Source organism: Achroia grisella, unplaced genomic scaffold (genome assembly GCF_030625045.1).
Source record: "Achroia grisella isolate CSIRO2021 unplaced genomic scaffold, CSIRO_AGI_Agris_v1 utg1080, whole genome shotgun sequence".
Lineage (NCBI taxonomy): Eukaryota > Metazoa > Arthropoda > Insecta > Lepidoptera > Pyralidae > Achroia > Achroia grisella.
The window spans coordinates 2,007,871-2,029,836 of record NW_026712570.1 but is presented as its reverse complement, the minus strand read 5'-3'; the positions used below and the strand labels follow the sequence as shown (position 1 = coordinate 2,029,836).

The following is a 21,966-nucleotide window of genomic DNA, read 5'->3' as shown; positions in this document are numbered from 1 at the left end:
TTTATAAGCTTATATCGATCTATAATTTTTTTTTTCTATAATTCTGTTTTATGAACTATTATTTACCCTTGAGCTGAACCCCTCCGCTGTAAATCAGCGCTGTAGCTTCAGCTGCAGGAATATGCTTAGCGGATTCCTTTTTAGTATATATTCCTTAGTAGTACATTATTATTTTATTACATTACATTTTTATTTTATTAGTTTTTATTTGTTTACAGTACATTTTTATTTTATTAGTTTTTATTTGTTTTACTATGTTGGAGTGTGTAGATGTATGTGTGTACATGTATATGCGCTGCCAATGCAAATTTGATATTTTGAACAAATTTATGTGAGACTAGCTTGTACTTGCGACTTCGTCCGCGTGGAATATGACTTTAATATTCTAAAATAAAATATTTTTTCTAAAATAAAAGTAGCCAAATTACTCTTTATTCCATAAGCTAACTGCTAAAAAAAGTCCTGTCAAAATTGTTTCAGTCATTTCAGAGATTACCCGGAACAAACAGACAAACTGACAAAAATATATATAAAATTCGGAATAAACTAGGGGATGAAAGTTTGTATAAATGTTCTTAGATTTTCGACTGATTGAACTGAAACTAAAGATTGGAGCTTGAGCGTCTTGAACATAGTGTTGAAGCATTCGCTAAAATAGGATTTTGATATATTCAACCCCTATGGGCATAAAATAAGGGATGATGCAGGATATAAATATATTAGTTTGAACCTATCAGTACTTAATGGAACGAATAAATTAAGGCGACAAAAAAATTATTACTTCTTTAGTCTACTTTTATTATTGTTTGGGAAACTACTCTGCTACCAAAATGTTAGGGAAGCGTCAGTCATTTACCTTTATGGTTCTGCGGATTTCTTGGGCTTCAGGGTCTCGAAGGTATCTTCGCTAGCTTTCCAGCTTCGCAGTAGGTTAACACAGTTCTAATTTATTTTTATTCACAACACAATGCGCGCGCGCGTCAAGGCCGCTGTACAGTCCGTTTGTTACTAGTTAGGGAGGGGAAGGGAACGCGCGGGAACAGAAAACTAACGGACTCTAATATAATATAATATCTGTGCTTACGATGATACAGGGTAGATTTTGAACAATTATAGAAAAATAAAGTTATGTAATGGTATATAAAGCGGTTTTTCATGCTTTCATTCAAAACTTATATATATAGTCCTTATTGAAGTCGAATGAAAAAAACAATATTGCGTGTGCAGTACAAATTAGATTAAAATTCATCCAATGCCGGTACGGTGCGCAATTCTGTAAATCGTACGATAACAAAAGTAATGAAACACGGATATGCATGCGACGTTGTCTCGCAAACAAACTGTATGTATATCAAATTGTTTTAAGTTAATGCGAGACGCTCGCATCCGCTGTATTTAGTGCTTCCGTCATAAACTCTATACGAAATCGTTAGAGTGATTGATTGAAATTGCGAAGGCTTTACTAATAATGTTCCTCGTGCCGTATTATGAATTGCTGTGGTTTTATGAGGTCATTAGGATTGATTGTTTTCAGGAATCTCCTAGTAATTCTCCATATGTTTATTATAAACGTCATATTTTTATAGTTGTCTGCGTAAATGGCTATGTGAATTCAGATATAGGTTAATGATTAATAATGATTAACCTATATTTGATCTAATGATAATGATAATAATTCGTTATCATTATCATTATCATCATTAGATAGTATAAAACAAAGTCACTGTCGCTGTCTGTCCGGACACGGACGGATGGATTTTGTAGCGGTTTTTTTAAATAGATAGAGCGATTCAAGAGGAAGGTTTATATGTATAATGTACACCCGTACGAAGCCGGGGCGAGTAGCTAGTTGCATAGTATAAAACAAAGTCGCTGTCGCTGTCTGTCCATATGTATGCTTAAGTCTTTAAAACTACGCAACGGATTTTGAATGTTTTTTTATAGATACAGTGATTCTAGAGGAAGGTTTATATGTATAATATATGTACACCCGTGTGAAGCCGTGGTGTGTAGTGTAGTGTGTAGTTTAGAATATATTACAAACGTCATATTATTCTTATTTTACTAATCTTCTCCTACTACAATGCTTGTATATTTTTTGGAAGCCTCGGTGGTGTAGCGGTTTAGCACACCTCTGTACTTCCGATGGTCGCGGGTTTGATTCTTTGCAAGGTGCAAAGATTTTTTTTCATGCGTATGACTGTTTGTATCGGTTTGGGTGTTATCTATATGTAATATGTATGTATTTACAAATATATATATACATATATTTATATCAGATGTCTAGTACCCATAACACAAACTCTGCTTACAGTGGGTCTAGATAGTGCTGTGTTAATTGTCCAGTGTTATTTATTATTATTTTAGTAATAACAATCAAATAGATTTTAAATGAATGAATGAATGAATAGATCTTATTTATTTATGTAGGTATTTTTTTTGTTAATTCCAATGTGCTGAAGTGTGAAAAACTTACTCGAAGTAAATATTTTATTTGCTGTAATATGAAACATTCCTTACCATATAAAAGGACTTGTTATAAGTAGTTTCAAAGTATTTTGTAAAGAAGTAAGTAATAACACTTGTAACATTAAAAATTTAAGTTTCGTTTTAAATTAATTCATAAATTATATTTTTTGTAATACCAAAAGTTTTATAGTCTGTAATATATATATTCATGAAGTTATTGTAAGTTAATTTCTATGAAATATGACTATATAATTTCAACAGTCAGATATTAAAAAGTCTATCTTTAAAATATTGAACTATTTTGTTTGTGTAACTAAAAATTTACCAACTTTAAAATATTCATATTCATGAAGTGGTTGCAAGTTCTGCATGAATTATTGATAACATTTGAGAATTGAAAGTTAAAAGAAATCTATGTTGAAATATTGAACCAACTAAGGCTTCGAAGATTTTAACATAAATTACAAATATTTTGTAATACTTGTGAAATAATGTTGCGAACTTTATAAAACTTTAACCTCAAGAAATTATTACGATGCTGGGAGTCTGCTTAAGTGCTTAAAATGTAAGTTTAGTTGAATTAATTCTTAAACTTATTTGAACACTTTGACGTTTTGTTTTCATTTGTTCGACCCCAAGTCATTTTAAAAGGCAAATTAAACACCTACGTCGATCTAAGGTGGATTACTTGAAGATTAATTAATTATTTAACTGAAACACACTTGGTACAAACTCACCTGGGTGAGTACCTCTGTTTCTTATTTATCTATTTCTTATTTTATATTAATGGATTTATTATATTGTTTATTGCACTTAAATACATTATTTATATATGTTCATATGACATAAAGAAGGAGAACTTATATCTAAAATAAATCTCTTCCAGTCAACCCAATACAGTGTGGCAAAATTGTTGATTAAAATGTACAAATAATAATTAATAAATAATTAAAAATAAATATAAAAGTATGATATCCAAAATACAATGCAACCAATACCAATACAATATACATAAAGATACAATATGTATTCAAATTATCCTTATTCATGTAGGTCTATTACAGACTCTTATGATACCATCAGTTCGGAATGATTTCGAGATGAGAAGAACTGACAAGAAACTCAGCTTATATTCTTTTCAATTAAATGTTCATAATAATTTAGATTAATTTTTAAATTCAAATTTGGGAAAATAGAGTGACCACCAGCATATGCTATTGCAAAAGCAAATAGTCTAATCAGTGTTCGTAACCCAAACGTATATGTATATCTATACTATATACTTGTATCATCATCATCATCATCATCATCGCAGCCCGGAACGATCGGTTCTGTGCTGCTCGCATCCAATGCCTTCCAGCGATCTTGACCAGATCGTCGGTCCACCTTGCTGGAGGCTTTCCCACGCTGCGTCTTCCGGTCCGTGGTCGCCACTTGAGGACTTTACTGCCTCAACGGCCATCTTTCCTACGTTATACTTGTATAATTTATATTTTTTACAATGGATTAGTATATAATGACCTTACGTGGTCGCAACTTATTTGCTTTAGTTTTAAAGTACTCGGAATGGTAAACAATCAGAGGTTTCATTTGATAGTAAGTGGTAACATCTATGGTATATGAACATCACGTTATCATGTGCCAGCCGTGATACATTGTTACACCAGAGGTCTGATATATCATGACCTGTAATTTTATTAATTCACCTTTCAACCGAAATCCATCTTACAAAGAAAACAGCTTGGCCTTTCTCACTATTCGATACAGATCAACGACTGAACTCCCAACTACCTACTATTGCAAAAACAATAATGTCTAGAACAGGTGTTTGTCCAGTCTAGACAGATAATAGACTGCAATTCTTATTTTTAGTCTGTTTTACTTTCGTACAATGACTGCCAGTACAAAAGGGAATGTTTTAGTTCAATTACTACCCATGAAAACCTTTATTGTTATATTTGAGTGATTCTAGTGTGTTATTGACATTTGTAGATGGCTTTCATATTGAAAAAGATTTTCTTGTGTTAACCGTCTACTATAGGAATAAAATGCGTTGCATTTGATTTCGGTACTTTAATTTAAACAGATGAATTTGTGAATGAATAAAATTGTCTTTAAATTTTATTTTAGTATATAATGTATCGCACTAGCTGTAGCCGCGATTTCACCCGCGTGAAATCACTCATAGTCTACATGTTATTCAGATGTATAAGCTATATTACTGTAAAGTTCCACTAAAATCCGTTCAGTAGTTTTTGCGTGAATGACTAACAAATATCCGTCCATCCATACTCACAAACTTTCCTGTTTATAATATTAATAAGATATCTAAATATATATAACCAAAGGTGACTGACATAATGATCTATCAACGCACAGCCCAAACCACTGGACGGATCGGGCTGAAATTTGGTACGCAGGTAGATGTTATGACGTAGGCATCCATTAAGAAAGGATTTTGATTATCCTTTATCAATTTTAAACCGATCAGTCTGAGACTTTGTAGGCATAAAGCTACTATCACGTCATAAGAAAGGATTTTGATAAATTCCACCCTTAAGGGAATAAATTAACAGGAGCTAAGTCGCGGGCAAAAGCTAGTATAATATAAACGTGAAATTCTATAAGGTCTAAAGCCTCGTTTGTCCCTTGTGCTATAAAAAAAGGAATCATAGGCAAGTTGCCAGCAACACAGTTTGATCTATCTGCACTATAACTGAGCATCTATTAACTAAATTTTTTTTTAATTTTCAGGTCGCTTAATCATCCGGAATGCGCAACTGTGGTAAGTTCAAATAAAACCTTCGCCATTCATAAATGCATGTAACATTTACATGTTACACTAAGGAATGAAAGCCGAAAAAACATACATATACCTTTTGACTTACCTCCATTTCATAACGCTGGATATATTATGCTCATTTGGAATCACCCTGGTTATGACGACAAAAACCATACACCGTTAAACGAATGTAGACCTTATGTTCACATCAATAAAGTCTTTTATGCACGGTATGGGCTCTTCAATATTATAATCTTGAGTGTTTTTATAGAGCAGTAAGATAGAATGGCGCTCCATTTGAGAAAATGGCAGACATTTCTTTAGATTTGTTCGTACAAGTTTTTTTTTCAATTCGTTACTTGTGTGACGGAAATGTAATAATATGACAATAGTAATATATATCTTGTGAACTATAGTATATAGAACATACTATAGTTCTTCCATGCGGCGTTTATTGCGGGTAAGTTCCACTTAGTAGCAAGCTGTTTTGATTTAAAGTGTAATTCTGGAATTCCCTACCACTCTCCGTTCGATCCACTCAATCTCATATAATATTTAAAAATCGACTAGTCTCATTATCTCTCTCTATAGCTATTTTTTTTCTGTTTATCAGAAACCTTCCAATATATCGTATATATGTATGTATATGTGTAAGTTTGTTTATTTATATCTACGTATATATGTAGATCTATTTATTTATTTAATAATTATAGTGTCTTGTGACTTTTCTATGTATGTTAGTCCTTTATTCTTGCATTTTTTAATAATTTTCTATTTACTGTTTTTTTCTTATTGAATTTCTTCTATGTGCATTACAAAGAGTTTATTATTATTATTATTTTAATATTTATGTACGACAGCAACATGACATTTTCAAAATATACTCTTTATTGAGGTTTCTTAAGGGGTGCCACCGCTGACGTGACATCCCTGGTGTTTCAGGCGCCCATAGGCTATGGTAACCGTCTATCATTAGATAAGGTATAAAAAAAATAAGTGCTCTTGTATCGATCAAGCAAGGGATTTTTTATATGCTAAATATACACTACTTAAATACTACATAATGTTTAAAGATTGAAACCGTCTAAAAAATAATAATAATAGTATAAAAAATGTTCCAGTTGAGTTTCTTACCAGTTAGTTCCTCTCAACTGAAGCTGACTGAACAGGATGGTCAAATTTACAATACCACTACATTACAGTGATAAAAAATAGGACGTTCATAATAGGCCGATAGGTCTAAAATCAATAAATAATTTTATGTTTCAGTTTGAACTGTAACGTCTCATACCACATAGTTCCGAAATCCTATATATTACTAGCTGTCCCGGCAAACGTTGTTTTGCCTTAAAATAAAAAAAAAAATTAGGGGTGGACTACCCCTAACATTTAGGGTGATGAAAAATAGATGTTGGCCGATTCTCAGACCTACTCAATACGCTCACAAAATTTCATGAGAATCGATCAAGTCGTTTCGGAGCAGTATGGGAACGAAAACTGTGACACGAGAATTTTATATATAAGATTTATAACTTGAATGAAATATAAATTATTACATGAACAGCCTATAACGTCTAATACCACGCACTTCCAAAACATTTATATATTATTTCTAACTTGAATAACAATCAAGTCAAATCAAATCAAATCTAACATCATAGACATACATTGTAATTCTAATTCGTTGTAATTTTTATTTTATCATTGGATGGCTAATAAACTAACGGCTAAACTCATGGTAAGTGAAATTTCAAAATAAAGAAGTAACAGAGACGTTACAATAGTGAAAATTTTGGCGAAGATAACGCATAAACATGTAATAAAAATTCTAAATAATTAAAAAACACATTAAGAGCTGTCGCTATTTTGCCTCTAAATGAAAGTACGATGGAAAACAGAAACGCTATAGAGACACCAACAAACTTAAAGAATATTAATTTTAAAAGGGGATCAAATATAAGCGGAGGGCTCATTTAATTAAGTCTATCACAAGAGTAAGATATTAAAATTCGCTTTGGGAATTGTGTTAGGGAATCTCAAGACTAATGGTCGAGTGGAAGGAAAAACAATGGAGGGCCGATTGCCGAAGCAATTTGGGGCTTGATTAAAATTTATTGTTCTGTCACTTGGCATTTTTGTCGCAGAATGAGACTACCAATGGAGGTTTTAGAGAAACAACAGACAAACTAGATGTATGTTAAGGTATATATATATTAAGCAAAAGAAAGAGATGCAAAGAGATACACAAATTCGTCTGCGTATTGTTAGGGTTCACATCGATATTGTTGAATTATTACACAAGCACATTCAAATTCAAATTCAAATTCAAATTCAAAATATCTTTATTCATGTAGGTCTATTACAGACTCTTATGATATGTCAAATCTACCGTCAGTTCGGAATGATATCGAGATGAGAAGAACTGACAAGAAACTCAGCTCGTAATTTTTTTTCAAATAATAGTGGAACATGTTTACGATAAATACAGTTATTAAAATTCAAATTTGGGAGAATAGAGTGACCACCAGCATATGCTATCGCAAAGAACAAAAAATTTAATCAGTGTTCACAACCTGAACAGACCAGTCCCCACAAGCAGCACCCGTTCACGAGTATGACGTATGAGCCAGCCATCATTGTACTCAACCATATTTGAGGGAGCACATCGACCCGGCCCACCACGCCGCCACAAGTTTGAACTTTATAGCGAGCATGACTGTTTCAGGTTACTCCACTACGTCAATTATATTATTTACAGCATAGGCTGTACCGATCACAGTTTTCACCCATTACAATATTAAATTTACATTATTTAATTTACAATATTTAATTTACAATATGTCATTACAAAATTTATAATAAGTTTCTTTATTGTTATTACATTATCCATGTCAATGGGAAAAATTATATGCCTCATAACAAAAGTTAAAATTGTAATTAAGTCCACACATTGTAGTCATTTAAGTAGTCGTTTATTTTATAATAAGCTTTAGAGCAAAGTGTTTTTTTTTCATGCATCTTAAATTTGGCTTCACTTAAATTTAAAACACTATCTGGCAATTTATTATAAAAACGTATACAATGTCCCATGAAAGATGTACTTACTTTTTTGAGACGATAACTAGGCATATTTAATTTATTTTTATTCCTTGTATTAAAAGCGTGTAAGTGACTATTTTTTGGAAATAAATTTAAGTTTTTGCGTACATACATAATATTTTCATATATATATTGAGAGGGAACAGTAAGAATACCTGTTTCTTTAAAGCGTTCTCTAAGAGATTCGCGACATTCTCTATAAATATCTGTTCATTACTAATATAAAATAATAATTTCAACTCCAATACGAACAACAAAATAGCACAATATTGTAAAGATCATATATATAAATTACAGAAAGTTATTATAAAATGTAACTATACCAACAAGAATATATTAACAAGCTGAATCTCGCAAATTCATATCAAGAGAACAAACCTAATTCATATGGAATAACATTGATATTCTATAATGAAACATGTTCAAATATAACAATGAAAATTTGCTCAGCTCAAAATTCATATATCTAGAATTCAAACATAAATTTTCAGATGCGTTACCAGGAGTTCATAAATGGTGTACAACTATTAGGTTCATCTCTATGAAATTAACTTTTTGTTATTGTAGAAATATTTTTATAACTACTAGCTGCCCCGGCAAAAGTTGTTTTACCATATAAATTAAGGGTGGGGGAGGGTGAAAATTTAGGGTTGTATGTATATTTAAAGCCACATAAAAAAATAAAATTTATAAAAAATTCGAAAAAATTGAGCCACCCTTAACCCTTAACGGCCTTATTACAAAAAGATAAATCTGGTTTAGCACTAGTAATAAACCATTCACCAATGTATTCCTTATTACAAAATGAAGTTTATCTCTACATCGTGATTCGTCTATGGTCTACAGTTAGACCTGCGATGCCCCTAGTTTAACAGTGGTCTAAATGCAAAAATACAAACTCCATTTTAAAAATTCTATTGTTAGTTGTAGTTTTTGGAAAAATATTTTAACTAAATTAAAAATATATTAACTAAAAATATTTAAAGCAAATTTTACGACAATAAAAACATATAAAAGACGTTAATTGTTATTTTTTCACTCATTTGACTTTGAAATAGTTATCATTCGAACGATCCAATAAAAATATCTCGCCGTTCCTTTTCTCCGTATAGGACTCTTACTAATAATTTAAAACTGATTTTCAGCCTAATAGTACATTAATAAATATTATATATTAATGAAATAGTTATAATGAAGACATAGATAATCTCTTTTCTGTCTAATTCTCTTATGTATTAATTCGATTGGTGCAATAAAGAGTTTATAAATAAATAAATAAAATAAATAGATAAATAGAAATAAATTTATTTTTAGTTTATACATTTTTCTTTGAACTAATATTATTTTTGATCTTTTCAGTTTTCTGGTAAAATGGAACGTAATTGTACGGTGACAGACATGAGTGACTGATTTCTGTATGGAATACATAATGAACGATTTAACTGTAGTACTAAGTAGTCCTCTGTTAGATCTGGATTCGTAATAATGTTAGGTTTATTCCAATATAACTTTAGGAATGGTTTAAACCACGACCATTTAGAACGTTTCGTCCGTGTTTTAACAGATTTTTTGTAATAAGACCGATAGGGTTTCAAGCAATTAAATTTCTATATAAAAATCTGTAAATCTGTAGCAAGGTAGGCGCTGTATTTTTAAAACATAATATATAGTTTCTGTAATATTGACATTAATGAAAGAATAACGGTAATACAATGTAATGAAGTTTTTTTTGTTTATGCTACTGAAATGGTAAACAAGTCGATAGCTGACCTGACATCAAGTAACGTGCATCCCCTCCAGAGGAAGACATTATACAATTAAAACTTTGGCCGTATCAAATCGCGGCTGAAGTAATACATAATATATTTATAATCCAAAAAAAAGGAAAAAATGTGATAATAAAAACAGAAGAGAAACAAATAAATTTAATTAAATAAAAAAAAAGACATCCAGTAACGTACAGCGCCATCTAGTCCCAAGGTAATCAGAGCTTATGTTATGGCTACATATTTTGTAAATTCATACATATTATACATCGAAAACACCCAGATCAAACAATCATAATCATGAATACAAATGTTTCTACCGTGAGAGGATTAATAAATCGAATCTGCGACCTTGGGAATAGAGTAATGTGCTAAAACGAATATCACTACGAATTTTTTTTTCATGGATGATAATAGAAAGGTGCACCCGCCTGCGCTAACAGTTTCCGCTGGCGGGGCACTAGTGGAGGATGATAAGATGAGCATGAGGTCAGGTCAGTTTGGCCATCGTGATTAAATTAACCACAAAGACTTCCAGAGGGAACCGCGTGGAGGTCGTACTAACAATTCCCTCCCCCCTATTACGGATACCCTTTCAATATGCAGCAACAATGGGTTTGGTGAGTGTTGTAGAGGCGACAGAGGCACCCACGCCGATGGCTTAACATAAAGTCTAACCCCAGTTTCACCGAAATTCGTCAACGCAGATAGCAAACTACATAAATTCTCCATTATTAAACACGTTTTCGTCGATTGTAATTCTTGAAACGTTACCTTATAGCTTGCGCAACCGTGAGCCGATATTACGAGAGGTTATGTTCCGTGTAAACGGTGAACAATTAACAAAGCGCCTTATAATTACTAGCTGCTGAAATGGGGCCGCTCTCACAAAGCGTCTGATTCATCTCGCGGTGGAGTTAGAAAGCGAAATTGTACGTAAGCGGTTTTTCGTTCATTGGTTTTCTAGTTTCCAGTATAGGGAGAAATTACGAAGGGTTTCAGAATAAGTACAGTTTGGAAATGAAATTATATATATATATATGTATATATATATTAGGTACAAATTACATTAAAATTGCTACCTACTAATATGTGACGAATACAATAAATAAAGTCACTTTAAAACTACGTGCACTGATGTAGGTACGGCTGCAATGACGTATTCAAGAAAACAATTACACAACCTGATGGTGTCAAGAGGCCATCCAGAAATGATGTGGGGGTCAACTAAATGCAACTACAAATAATTATAGAGTACGAATTCATAATATTTTTGTTCTTTGTGCGTCACATGATGATGTGGTTGATTTCATGTATATAGATGGTTACTTATAATCAAATAAGTCAAATGATTTACATTCCAGTTATATTAATTATACTACTAATGATATTATTAACTAGCTGTACCCGCGACATCGTCCGCGTGGAATTCAACTTTATTTTTCTAAAATAAAAGTAGCCTAAGTTACTCCTTATTACATCAGCTACCTGCCAATAAAATTCCCGTCAAAATCGGTCCAGCCATATCAAAGATTAACCGGAACAAACAAACAGACAGTCAAAAATTGCAAAAAATATTGTTTTGGTGTATGTACTGTATTTATATTCATATGCATGTAGTAAAAAACGGTTATTTCAATATTACAAACATACTGTTTCGAACTTCATGAAATAATAATAATCCGTGGCTCTTTTCATAGAATCAGATCGATGCTTATCATCAAATAAGCCGTCAAATGGTATTCATTCCAGTTATATTTAATAACAAAGAAAAAAATTCATCTCAGTTAATTCCGTTATTTACCCCTCTTTTTCGGTCTTCCTCTATAACATTGTCCTTAGGATATGATCTTCATTCCTACGCATTACATGCCCATACCACGATAGACGATTACTCTTTAACTTCTCTGACATCGGTGCCACTTTCATACTTCCTCTGATGTATTCATTCTTTATCTTGTCTATCCTATCACACCACACATTTTATTTAATAACAAAGAAAAAAAATTAAACCCCTAATAACATTGTTTATATCACTAATAATACTGTTTATGGCTGCAGTTGCCGTTGTTAATTAAACATTTACATCACGAAAATAATAATAATAATATAGGATATAACATCAGTCACACAATAAGTACACACACACGCTCGCACACACACACACACACACACACACACACACACATACGCACATGCACACATACACACACTGCATTTACTTGCATTCGGGCCTGTAGTGTGAAAAACACCAGCAAAAGCTGTGAGAATGATACAATAATGATAATAATAATAATAATAAATACAAAATCTATATAATATAGAAATCATTCCAACCGTTATGTCGGTGAACGGTCTTATCCCAACCAGTCTGGAACAACATCTCAGACAGTTGGGATTCCGAGGCGGCTCACTCCCGGGAAAGGTGCAGAAAGCGGTGCTCTTAGATTCTGCCCGCATTGTACGCCGGTTTCTCTCCCTGGGGCCCTGAACCCCGGCTGACTGTGCTTCTGCCGGGGGTAAGTTGTCATCTCCTCTCCTTAAGAGAGGAGATGAGAATTTGTTTTAAGTAAAAATAATAATAATCTCAGGACAATTCACACAGCGCCATCTAGATCCAAGTTAAGGTAGCTAAAGCTTGTAGTATGGGTACTAGATAACTGATACAAATACATAGTTAATTATTTTTTTGTAAATACATACAAATTATACATAGAAAACACCTAGACTGATACAAACAATCATACTCATGAATACAAATATTTGTGCAGTGCGAGGAATCGAACTCGCGACCATCGGACGTAAAGCAGTGTTGTAGACCGCTAGACCACCGAGGTCCTCAAAATGCTGGCAAGTGGAGTAATCATAGCGTAAGATCTACCTAGTTTTAGTTTACCTCGTCTTCACACGTCTCTCTGCCTTGTTCAAATAACCGAGCCAATGTTTTAACCATAGTGTATGAAGGTGCAGAATCCTGAAGTACTGATGACATCTCTTCAAAAATTTTGAAGAGATGTCATCAGTTGACATGGTTTTGTTACTTGTTTCATAGGTAAAGTGTTTATGAACAAAAATATAAAATACTCTCTATGTATACTATTAATGATTCCCTCTATCAGTTGGAATCATTAGCGAGATGATTAGTCATCGTTACATACCCTAGGCCACGAGCTTATCAGCCGCCTCTCGTACTTATGGATGTTTCATAAGTAGTAGGCATGTACTTTAAATATGCAAATCCCATTACGGTATAGAAAAAAGTAATAAAGAACGAGGCATTAAAAAAAGTTACCGAATTGCCTCCTTTGTTTACCTCCCGTGAATAATAACCGAAATCCACGAAAATATATTTCCTTTCTTTGGGTAAGTCCTTCCCAGTTCTATTGTTAGATAGGAAAATAAATCCTACACTTTTTCTAAGGTATTATCATAACAGTGTAATATTGTTAAGTGGTTAGAAGAGTTATGTCCCGTTTCACTTGATATATAATTTAAAAGAAGTTACGGCCTCCCTGACCCTCCGCATAGCATCCTATCACACAAGCTTCACTCTTCACTTTTTTCGAGTTATTGTAATGCTGGTGGCCGCAGCTGGCCTTTACAGCTTCACGGACGATATATCAGATTTACTATACAACTACCATATGGTAATTTTTAATAGTTATGACGTGGTCGAGTGGATGGAGCAGTCATGCTCATTAAAATGTCCAGACATGTGGTGGCGGATCATTGGGCTCTATAAGATATGGTCGAGCGCAGTGATGGCTGGCTTATGCTCATACTCGTGAACGAGTGCTAGTAGAGACTGGTCTGCTCTAATCGCTACGACTGTTTTAATCCTATTGTGTACTTAATATCTGAAACTAATAAATTTATGTCAGTTGGTAGTTTGTATTCGCACGTTTCAAATTGGAAATGTAAAATTACAATGATTATTTAAAAGAGTAACACGCAAGTTTCTTGTTCGTTCTTCTTGTGATGAGACAGCTTTCCGAATGAGCGGTAGATTAAAAGAATAATAACTATGACTATTCAAAAGTGCTTATATTAAGTTTATTTGAATAAATGATTTTCTATTCTTTTTTTACCTTCAGATTAGTCGTTAGCTTGTTTACAATCCAATGACGACCTCGGTGGTCTAGCGGTCTAGCACACCGCTTTACGACCGATGGTCGCAGGTTCGATTCCTCGCACGGTACAAACATTTGTATTCATGAGTATGATTGTTTGTATCGGTCTGGGTGTTTTCTATATATAATATGTATGTATTTACAAAAAAATCTATGTATTTGTATCAGTTATCTAGTACCCATAACATAAGCTTAACTTGGGACTAGTTGGCGTTGTGTGAATTGTCAAAAAAAAAAATGACATAATAAAAATTACAATAATTGAGAATTAGAATTTTAATTAAAATTTTATTTTTCGGTCTACTATAATGCTGTATTTTGAACGTATTCATAATTTTGAACCCCGTCTGAATGGCAGGAAAGCGTAGAAAGGGTATTGCTAGCAATGTATCAGATTCACCTCCACGCCGTCCCTTCTATAAACCTTTCTGTAAATTTTTCAAATCAAAATATTCATGTAGACCTATTACATACTCCTATGATATGTCAAATCTACCGTCAGTTTGGAGTACTTTCGGGCTTAGTAGAACCACAGATAACATAATATTACATAGTAGAACTGACAAGAAATTCAGTTCTCATTATTTTCAAATATGTTTGCAAGTGTTTAATTTTTTTTTGGCATCGTGGTATATATTGGTGAGTTGAATAATGAGTAGTATAATAATGCTGTACAACATTTATCTTAGTATTTCTTCGTGGGATCGATCGGAGGGGTCCGCCCGAGCGAAAACTCGGGCGTTTGTTAGCATTTCCTCTTTTAGCTCTGATCCTGAATATCATAACGTAATGCTAAAATTTATAGTATATGGTATCGGAGATTTAGCACATCTCCTTATTTGATGGTCGCGAGGTCACAGTACAAAAAATTGTATTTAAGAGTTTATATTTGTACTAGCTGTTCCCGCGACTTCGTCCGCGTGGAATTTTACTTTATTTTCTAAAATTAAAGTAGCCTTAGTTACTCCTTATTATATCAGCTACCTGCCAAAAAAGTCCCGTCGAAATCGGTCCCGATATTTTAGAGATTAGCCGGAACAAATAGACAGACAGACAAAATTGTAAAAAATGTTATTTTACTGTCTGTGCCATATTTATATGCATATGCATGTAGTAAAAAATGGTTATTTCAATATTACAAACAGACACTGCATTTTTATTTATATGTATAGATTACTCTAAATGTTTTCCAATATTACGTATGTACTAATACTAACTGACCCGAGCAACTTCGTCTGCACCACACTTATCAATATATATCGCCCAATTTACATATTATATTTTTAAATTATAGCCCACGTGTTATTCTGACGTATAATCTATGTTACTATAAAGTTTCATCAAAATCCGTTCAGTAGTTTTTGCGTGAAAGTAACAAACATCCATCCATACTCATATACTTTAGCGTTTATTATATTATTAAGATTTACAAAACAATTTATTTGAGTATTTCTAAAAGTTGTTAAGTACCCACAGTATAAATTTTGCTAATTTTAAGACTAGATGGTGTTATGTGATTGTTCTGGGTAATTGTTCTAATAATAGACCAATGACCATCATCAGGCATTAGGTTACAAAATCTAAAAACATATTTCTAATCCATCTGATAGTTTCAGAGATTAGTTCCCTCAAACAAACAAACGTTTGAGCTTTATGTATTAGTGTAGATTATTCATAACAATGTAATATTGTTAAGTGGTTTGAAGAATTTCGTTATTTTTTCTTTATGTTATATTTTGCATTGAATTCTATATTTCTTTTTTATTTCAATAACATCCATTTATTTTATCAATTTGGTCTGACGACCTCGGTGGTCTAGCGGTCTAGCACACCGCTTTACGTTCGATGGTTGCGGGTTCAATTCCTCGCACGGCATAAACATTTGTATTCATGAGTATGATTGTTTGTATCGGTCTGGATGTTTTATATTTGGAATCTGCAAGTATTAAACGCCAAGCTTAAAAAATGAATTCCATAAAACCCTATCAACCCTTTATAACCCTTTTTTCGCATTAAAAAGTAACCTATGTCCTTTCTCAAGGTCTAGATTATTAGTGTATAAAATTTCATTTAAATCGGTTTAGTAGTTTTGGCGTGAAAGCGCGAAAGACAGACAGACAGACAGAGTTATTTTCGCTTTATAATATTAGTAAGGATATTATAGATACGAGTAGTATACCATTCCTAATAACATTATAACTAGAAAATTGTGAGTTTATTTCATACTTACTGCGTCTACACTTTTATTATAGAAAATAGTATTCCATCTCAACATTTTTATTGCTCAAGTAGTGGATGGAATAATAAAGTCAAGTCAACTTCATTCAATTACTTGCGAGTTGAATTAACTGAGTTAGAATCGATAAGTAATACCGTAACATCTTCACCAACTTGACGACTATGCCACATGGGTCCAGTTTCTCATAGTTTTAACTTAGATGTATTGTTTTTAACGTTATATCCTAGTTTTAACTGAGACGTATCGTAGTTAACGTTTAGTACCAACAAAGTAGTTTATACTTTTATTTCAGGCACTAAAAACCCTCGTAAAAGATCACGGTACATCCGTCTTTTTATATTTAAAAGAAATAGTAATAAATCCTTTTGTTTTTTTTTTCTTTTGTAATTAATAAAATATTATAGAAAATAAAGAGAAGTAAAAAACACACTCGTGAGTGTGAAATATTTAAGAAACCAAAGGGTCTTACAACATATACTATATTATACAATAATATACATAATATATATATAAATAACCTATAATATATATATTTAGGGTTCATTTTCAACAACATACAACATTTATTTTTGTAATCATTACATAGTTGCAGTCGCTGTCTGTCCCTATGTATGCTTAAAGCTTTAAAACTACGCAATGGATATTGATGCGTTTTTTTATAGATAGAGTGATTCAAGAGGAAGGTTTATATGTATAATACATTGACACCCGTGCGAAGCCGGGGCGAGTAGCTAGTAAATAATAAAATATTATAGAAAATAAATGGAAGTCAAAAAAATTACAACTGTGAAATATAGTCACTATAGTTTTTTTGTCGAAGTACTTAGAAGATTGTCTTTCAAATAGCTTTGGGTCTATAACTTTGCAATAATATGAAAAAAGAAGGGCTAAATAAAAAATATACAATTTCATATCAATTTTATGAGCTCCTACGAGTGATTTAAGAAACTAAAGGGTCTTACAACAGGTATAGGGTTGATTTTAAACAAGATGCAATATTATATTTTGGAACTCTGTTATATATACTAGTCGTAATGAATATACATATCATTTTAAATTACAAATATATCTATTTTTAAATCGTAATCTGTTCCAGGCTTAATAAGACAGTATTAAACATTTTGCTAATCGACTATTAAAGTTTGATTAAAAATATGAATTCATTTAAAACAAAAATAAATTCAAAATATCTTTTTTTCTTTATTACAGATTCTTATATGACAAATCTACCGTCAGTTCGGAATGATTTCGAGATGAGAAGAACTGACGAGAAACTCAGCTCGTATTCTTTTCAAATAAATATTGTACCTGTTTACAATATTTAAATTCAAATTTGGGAATGACCATTTAAGACTATACATTATATATTTCTAATATATCTGTTCATAAATCATTGTATTCTCTCCATTAGTAAATGGTTAGGTAAAAATCTAAATATGTAATAATATGCGTACGTAAATGTACACACCATGACACATACGAAATATGGCATCATTTCAGCTGTCACTGAGCAAAAACCTTCCGACTTAGACAATGTTTTCTTGCAATAAGCTTGAAACGTGACAGGGGTACCAACACAATAATAATACAGTGGGCGCTGAAATACATTATTGTTTTACTTATCCACTCTATCTATATGTCCATCAAGACCTTTTTTGCGTGGAGAAAATCCTTCATGGAGTCCGTCCTAGGGGTTGGACGGACGGGTACTGTGAGAGTCCTACGCACCAAAAACTCCATGGACTCCGTCCAGGGGTGGACGGACGGGTACGTGAGACTACTCACCAAAAACCCCATGGTATTCCTACTCGCCACATAGTGCCGTGGTCGTAAACAGGCCCTCCTCGACGGATGGGTAAAAATCTTCCCACCGAAGAGAAGACGCATCGGAAAACGGAATGCGCCTACTGCCATCTCGGCTCCTGTTATGTGGATGGCAGTCTGCCACCCACACAGAGCCGTGCTCGCTCCGCTTGTGTCTCCTTGACAGGTAGAGTCACAGCAGGAGCGGGCCACCAACGCGACGCTTAACGGCCGGGCATTATGCTAATGATAACCTGAAGGAAATATTATTATTAATATACCACCCGGAGTGCATCAGAACACAGTCATTGCTTAACCACCTTTCGCAGCGGACGTATCCACTGCGATGGGCGACCTAACAATGCTGGAACATACTACGAGGTTGTCCGATCCGTCCGAGTGTTGTAAGGGATGAGTGGAGACGAGCGGCTGAATGCCAGTTCCTGTCTAACGGATACGATATTTGTCTTCTCTATTATCTCTTCTCATTACCTTCTATTCATGTGAGACCTGACCTGACCTATCTGATCTTCGGGAGGGGGGGGGGGGGCTATGTCCAGCAGTGGACGTCTTCCGGGCTGCGATGATAATGATGATGATGTGAGACCTGTTTAAACTGGCAGTGCTAGTGGTAGAACCATACCATTATCACGCGGAAGAAATCACGCGCATCTGTTTGAGAGTAGATATACGATGGTATATCTGCTCTAAAACAGAGGTAAAGTCATTATTCATAATAAATAATATATCATATTCTAAATTCAAATAAAGATGATTGAGATGAATAAATATATTCATGTAGGTCTATTACAGACTCTTATATCTATAGTATGTGTGAATTATAGAAGAAAAAAAAAACAGTAATTCCCTTACAGAAGTTACTTTTTTAATTTTTATTATGGATAAAGTACTTGGTCTAGTAATTCCATATACTACCATCACTTATCCATCTATATCTGTACCTGTACCTATATTTCCTCTCATCAAACAATAATTTCTATTCATATCAGTTGCTATTGCCTCATAAATAAAGTTAAGGGTTAACTTCGAGATTATAGTGGTAATTTCGAAGGATAGAACATTTTAATGGACACTAAAGGGTGAAATTGCATGTAGCTATTGATTGTATACACCTGATATTTATTTAATTACTAATTGACCCATCAGACGTTGTCTCAGTGAATATGGGAACTCAAACGCAATAAGATAAAATAATCTATATGTTTTTTGAAATTATCTAATTTTTTGTACAATTTTTTTATTATATGTTTTGTAAAAAACATGTACTAAATATAAAAAAAGAATAATGTTGATTAAGTCGTTCTTAAGTTATATCTTGACCAAGGGACATAGAGTTTCATTTCCTTTCTGTTGGCTAGTAGTGCATCAGGATAACCTCCACGCGGTTCCCTTTGGAAACCAACGTGATAGATTCATGGTAAATTTGTCACGATGAGCTAACTGGTCTGATTTCATGCTCACCCTATCATCCACTACTGGTGCCTCGTCGATGTAAATCGTAGCACAGGCATCATTCTATTGTCATACATTAAAAAAATGACTTTCTTGACGACACATAATATCAACCGCGGTCAGGAGCGCGCTAGTAATTTATGTAATATCATTTCTTTATCTTTCTTTTAAAATAATATTTTACATTTCAGAAATTTTATGTATTCAATATATTTTCTAGACTCTGCCTCTGACTATCCAAGTTAGGGTTGTCAAAAAATGATCAATTATCTAATCCGATGAATATTTTATCAAAATTAATAAAGGTCGTTGCCTGCGGCTTAGTTTTAATACTGTACTTTCATTTTGTATTAAACAGTACTTAGCATTTCTCAACGATAATAATATCTTAATCTTCAACATCTGCCTTACTTAAAAATGCAAATCAGTTTGATCCTGATGTTAATGACTCCTTAGAAAGTGGATTCACATAATTGCAAATATGGCAGTGGAGTTGCGAATACCAATTTTGGGCTGACACCAAAATCTACATATTCAGTAGGCTCCGCTTAATATTTAAGTGGTTACATTGAAAATACCATCTTTAGCATTTTCGTTTTAGGCTGCGAGATGTTTGCAGAAAAACGTGAGTATATAAATATTTGTTAACGCCTTCGTTTGTTTTAAAACTGTTTAAGAATGTACTGCCTTATTTGTTTTTTGATAATAAAAAAAATAAGGACACATAGAACGACTACTGATATAACTAATTTATTTAAATTCATTAAATTATTAACCGGGTCCTCTCTCGACGTTTCGACTAGGTTGCAGTAGCCGTGGTCACGAGCTGACTGGAGTAACAGCAATGTCAATGTAGATAGGTAACAGCAGTTTTTTCATCTACCGTCACAAGATTGTTCAATATAGAGAGAGTTCAATTGAGGAAGGTATATATACCTTCATTTGCAATAAAATTATTCGTGTTAAAACCCGGTTAGTAATTTAAAGAATGTATATTAAAATCAAAAATTTTAAAAATTTTGTTTATCTAATTATTGCGTTATATGTATATATGATACGTGTTTTTTTTTTCTTTTTATTCATGTAGACGGGTTTACATGAATAAAAAGAAAAAAATAGGTATGTCATCATAAAAAAGATAAAATTTCTAAAGCAGACTGCCAGTAAATGACCATTTAGCAAAGTTCCTCCAAAAAATATGCATACAATATGCACCAACACAAGAAGGAACCGAGTAAAAATATCTACTATTCCGGAATTATTTTGTTTTATTTCAAACTTAAACGGGCGGACTTGAAGCGCCAACTGCTGAAGTATCTGTATTTTATCTCAACTTTGGCCCGTTCCTCTCGCTCTAAATCTCTTCTCATTTAGTACACGTCGGACTAAACTCAGCACGTTTCGTTGGAACGCTATTTTAATTCTACTTGAATATCAGAGCGCGGAAATTATATCATTAAGTGCGGACGTACAGAGTAACGACTCAGTTGAATCGCTCCGTGATACGGTTACGCCATGTGCACTCGATTTTATACATTGTTACAGCGCTGTAATAAAACCGGCGGTGAGACGACTAGTGTTTTCAATGTGAGAGAAATAATATCTTGCAGCGGCTCCTTGATAAATTACGGCGAGATTTGTCAAAAGGGGACACGGATATACGCTATGGGACACAGTTACCTAGATACTTCAAAGCAATTCAAAATTCAAAATATCTTGATTCATGTAGGTCTATTACAGACTTATATGATACTGGCTTTTGCCTGCGGCTTTGCTCGCATTAATTTATCCTCTTAAGGGTGGAAGTCAACAAAATCCTTTCTTAGGGGATGCTTACGTCATAGTAGCTTTATGCATGTAAAGTCTCAGCCCGATTGGTTTGAAATTGACAAAGTTTCATACAAACTTTTCTTAGCGTATGCTAAGAATAACATCTACCTGCATGCCAAATTTCAGCCCGATCCGTCCAGTGCTTTGGGCTGTGCGTTGATAGATCACTATGTCAGTCACCTTTGAGTTATATATATTTAGATAGATGTCAAATCTACTGTCAGTTCGGAATGATTTGAGATGAGAAGGACTGACAAGAGATTCAGCTCGTATTCTTTTCAACTAAATGTTATACATGTTTACAATAATACAGATACATTTTTAAATTCTAATTTGGGAGAATAGTGTGACCACCAGCATATTATATTGCAATAG

The 21,966-nt window shown here is 33.2% G+C and overlaps 1 protein-coding gene across 3 annotated transcripts in view; it reads left to right on the top strand.

Moving 5' to 3' along the window:
- Positions 1–21,966, top strand: part of LOC131842503 (zwei Ig domain protein zig-8-like) — a 250,721-nt gene that overhangs the window by 110,873 nt on the left and 117,882 nt on the right. Inside the window, exon 1 of one of the 3 annotated variants that reach the window (XM_059191063.1) lies at positions 5,237–5,254. The exons of the other annotated variants lie outside the window; for them this stretch is intronic. The gene's annotated coding sequence lies outside the window, so the exon portion shown is untranslated. Of the gene's footprint in view, positions 1–5,236; positions 5,255–21,966 lie in introns of those variants that run through there. 3 annotated transcript variants of the gene reach the window in all.